The sequence below is a fragment of the Diospyros lotus genome, chromosome 12 (genome assembly GCF_014633365.1).
Source record: "Diospyros lotus cultivar Yz01 chromosome 12, ASM1463336v1, whole genome shotgun sequence".
Lineage (NCBI taxonomy): Eukaryota > Viridiplantae > Streptophyta > Magnoliopsida > Ericales > Ebenaceae > Diospyros > Diospyros lotus.
The window spans coordinates 14,224,011-14,229,137 of record NC_068349.1 but is presented as its reverse complement, the minus strand read 5'-3'; positions in this window follow the sequence as shown (position 1 = coordinate 14,229,137).

Sequence of the window (5,127 nt, the reverse complement as noted above, 5' to 3'; positions counted from 1 at the left end):
AAACCTCAAATTATGTAAACTTATGGTACATATACTCGTTATTCATCTTACTATTATGTTATTGTACCTATGATATTCATGCTAGTAATTTTATTGCATACTCTCCTAGTGGACATGGCATACCTTATACTCGCGAGTCCACAAGACTCCCATTTTTTAAAAAATATATATATATATTTTCAAAAAATTCTTCTTTTGATTACTGGTCCAGCAGATTTTCTGGTATGATGTTAGATCTCTTGATTCTTGATATGATATAGGATGTTCTGTGGAGACTCACCGTTGTTGACTAGTCTTTTCTTTGTACTTTATTTTTGTGGTACACATTTTTGCCAAAAGCCCGCGATATGGGACTGTATATGTAATTATGACAGTAGGATTCATTTTTTGTAGTTGTTGTATATGAGATGTCAAGATTCTTATTAGAAGTTGATATAGTGTTTTAATTTCTGTCTCTATAATCTGTCAGTATTCTTGATGCTTATAGCAAATCAAACTAGAGAATAGGCTTATTAATCCACGGTGGGGCCGCTGGGCCTAGGAATTAGTGTCGATCAGGACTTATTAGAAATCGGGTCGTGACAGATTGGTATCAGAGCCTAGGTTACTCATGAATTAGGCTTGTATTTTTCTATTTTATTTGATTCTCTAGCTTTGTCTAAGGTCATGTCTCTTTGAGTCCCATAGAGCCATTCTTAGCTGGGTTTTAGATCGTGATGTGAGTCATGGCACATTATTGATCTAACTTTTGCTAAGGATGTTATAGTCTTGTATCTTTTGATCTTTTGTTTCAAATTCTATTGCTACTCTGATTGACCTAACACTACGATTATGGGGACGATGCGTCCTCGCACTAGGACAGCTGGTCGGAATAACCTAATCTATGAAAGATAGGGTCCAATAATATGGTTCAGACATAAGGATGATTCGGTGATCATGAATATGAATTTATGAGATTTAGAGACTATTGACTTGATGTCATTAGTCAAAATCATTATGATGAATGATAGGATAACTGGTAGTTATCAAGGATGATTGAATCATGGATAGTTTGTCTGATATGACATAGCCTAGCTGTTAAGTTAGGATCAGATGATAAATATTTTTGAAGTTCATTCAGTGACTTTGAAAATAAACGTATAGCTTAAGGATCCAAAGGATTGGGTCGAGCGAGAGACCAAAGGTGGTCAAGTAATGGCGTGTGAATTATGCCAATTAAAGAGGCAACAGTAGTGCAACCAAAGTGACCCGTAGAGGTGAGACAAGGAACCCTTGTAGCGCGACAACACTACTAGTTTGGTCTGGATCTAGGGACCCATTGCAAATGGCTGATAGATGGCTTGTGGTAAGGTACAGGATACCCGTTGACCAAAGCGTTATAACAAACTACATGGGAGATGATCGGATACTGAAAATTTAGAATAACACGATAGAGTTTGTATCTTGTATGGGGTCCAAGTTCCAATAAACTGAGGTGCGAGATGTGCCACTAGCTGGTAATATGGTTATAGATTATTGTCTTGATAGTTACGTTGAATCTTTAGTCGTGTTAGAAAGTGACAAGTGATGACAGATGTGTCAGGATGTCAAGTCACAATAATAGATCGAAATCGATTGGAGATCCAGAATTTTCGATTTGGAGAATGAAAATTTTATATAAAATGGACGATTAGTTAGCCCTAGTGGGCAAATTGGGAGGTGTGTAGTTGGGCAATCATTTAAAGTAATGTCAGGAAATTATAAATATAAGGAGCCTATTAATATGTGGTACAGACACTTGCGGTCAGTGAAAAACAGTAAGAAAATTGAAATAATGAGAAAGATACCAGGATGTAATCTCGAAAGATGTATAGAAATTATTTCTTGATAAATAAGTCTGAATTTACTATTGATAGCTGAGATTATTGGATGCTTAGCTATGTGTAGCTTGATTGAGGATGTAGATTTTTAGGCCTTGAATGAGATGATATGATATCTTTTTACCTCAATTTGCTGAATTATTAAACAGTTGCGAGAGACTGAGATATTTTATGATCAATATGCAATCGAGGGTAAGGCAAAGGAATTAGATGTTAAAGTAACCAAATATAATATTCATTCCATATGTTCAAAACAGTTACAGGAGATCAAGCCATACAATTACTCAAAAGAAAAAGGCAAACCATAGAACTGATAATGATGTCGATGCTTAGTGACGACAATGGTTGCCAAACATAACGGGTCCTACCTTATCGATGTCATTTGGGAATGAGCACTAACTACTGCTAGTTTTGCTAGGGTGAGGTAGAAGAGTAGCCTCTGGGAAACTAGAAAGATGGACGTTCTCTAGGATGATGGGAAGATCGAAACTCTAGTTTGGTTTTGATCAGCTTGTGGGAGAGATCAATCTAGGATAGGTTGGGGATGTGCAGGATAGGTTGCATAGAGTAAATCTTGCAAATGAGCTCAATAAGCTTGCAAATCATTAACCTGTTGTTGAAGAGCAAGAATGTGAGACACACAACCATAGACGAGATCTTGAAGTAGGGCTTGAGCTTCAATAAAGAGTGTATCGACAGCCCTAAACCAGTCACCTAACGAAAGCTAGGCTAGGAGGTTGGAGGCATTTCTGGCACTAAAAAAATAACGAATGGCAGCAAAATGAATAGCACCTTCTGCATGACTGAAATAAGGGGCAAAGATGCACTATGACATGTATCCTCTATTCAAGACTATGCAAGCACCACATTGAGACCGAGGTCTTAGTATGATGGATTTGGATAATGGACAGATTTAATCAAATTGGGTATGAGTCAAATCTAGTTGGAACTGGCCGGATTGAGTCGGATCTAGTTGGGTCAGGTTGGATTTAGTTGGGTTAGGTCATGTAGGATCGGATCGGATCTAGTTGGGTCGGGTCAACCTAGATTTGGTTCGGATCTGGCAATAAAAGGTAGAGGCGGCGTTGGTCGCGGTGGAGGCCGGGCAGTGGTCGTGGCTGTGCGAAGGAGCAGGCGTAGGTGGCAATGTGGCTAGATCTAGGAAGCCGGTTGAATGCAGCAGTTGGAAAGAGGAGTGGTAACGGCCCGATCGGATGAACGACGACTGATGGAGATTAGTTGAGTTTAGCCAAGAGCTCTAGAGATGGTGGCTGAAGCGATGATCGACGCTGATCTGAGAAGCGGTAGCAACTGGGTCAACGACAGCAATTACAAGGCGTCAGGCGAATCTGAGAGTAGTCGGCGGTAGCTGGAGAAATGGGTACCACGAATCCAATCAGCGGAGGCTCAATTTGGTTAGAGGCCGACGACAATCGTGCATAGGCGGCAGTTGTGCGAGGGATGCAAGCAGGCTGAGCGGATGAGGAAAACGAAGGCGTAGGGAAGAAATAGAGAAGTAAGGAAGAAAGGAAAAAAAAAAGAAAAAAAATAAAAATAAGGCACGGTGAGATTGTTTATTTATTTAATTAATTATTTATTTTTTTGTAGACCCATATTGTCGGGAGTAATCATTGGGTGTTTAGTAAAATCTTAATATCATTAAAAAAAAAAAAAAAGTGATATTACTGCAGCCTTATAGCTTGTTAAACTGGATAAGCGAAAAAAAAAAATGAAAATTGCAATTGTATTACGGGCGCAACCAATTTTCTTAAAGCCTAACAATCGAGTTTTGGACTTGGAGCGGACATAATTATTATGGGCCATGTCATTGGACCACGTGGGATGCTCATATAGAGTTAATTAGGCCCAACAAGAGAAGAGAAGAGTTTGTCAATTGACTGTATGGTGGAACTAGCCTAGGCGTACCCTATAAAATCAAATGCACGTTGTTTTGACAATGAAAATTTTTATTTCATTAATTAAATATTATGTATTCATCTTTTATAAAATAAAATATATATATATATATTTTAAGTGTAATTAAATTATTTTAACCTCTTTAATTAAGAATGATACTTTAAATTATCTAATATCTAAAATAAGTTATCAATATCCTTTGTGGCATTTAAAAAAAATATAATAATAATAATAATAATAATAATAATAATAATAATAAGTTTTTATTTTCAAAATAATCTTTTATATTTGATATATCAAAATTATGTTTTTAAAATTAAAGGCAAAATTGTCGATTGTTTTTGTAAACTGGTTGATCATTTGCTCTAGAACTATCGACTGGATTTCCAAGCATGTTGTCCGATTTTATGTAGGCTTTTGGTCAGTTTCAATCGATCGCTGTTGCATAAAAAAAAAAAACTTGTCGATCATTTTTATCCGTGTTGACTGTTTTTCTCTTTCATGTCAACTGATCCTTGGGATATGTGATTGTTTGTGAAAAGCTATAGCAGATCTATTTGAAATAAGATAATGAGGTATATTCTTCCCTAGTTATTTGATTAGTCAAGTGCTAATTTTGATTATGGAATTTTGAGATTTAGAATATATGGCCAATTTCGAGAACGAAATTTTTATAAGGGGGGAAGAATGTAATATCCCAGATTTTTAAAAAAGCTCAAGAGTAATTTTAATTTGGGCTATAGGTGAAATTATCAAAATATTAGGGGCTTAAGTATAATTTCTTACAGTTATCAGTACTGAATCGATTGCAGGGAATGTCTCGGAGTGCAAATGTCTATGAAAAATGATATGATCTCGATAAGTGTTCTGAAATAGGATTTATGGTATTTAAAGAAATTGGAATTGAGATAATTTTCGGTACAGCTAAAATACTATTATGATTTAGGCTAAAAAACTGAATTATCATAGGAGACTTCCGAGAAGTCAACAGAACTCTGAGAGGGCTCCGATTTTTCGTAAGGAATAACCCTGAGGTGGTTTCGGGGTGAATCAAGGGTCCTGTAGGGCAAGGACAAAATTCGTCCTTATCGAGTAAATTCAAAGTTATTAATTGAGGATTTTAACCATCATAATGTAAATTTATTTGAGCATGAGGGGGTGTATTTGCAATTAGAGAAATTCTTAAGTGAAATAAGGTTGAATTATGAAGATTGAGTGTGTGTAATATTAATATTATATATATATATATACGTATGCACGTGAGGGGCTTTGGGAATTTCTAGATTCTGCCAATGCATGTGCATAGGCGTGGGGAGCATTACAGAAGTATGATGGAAATTGATTTTGCAAT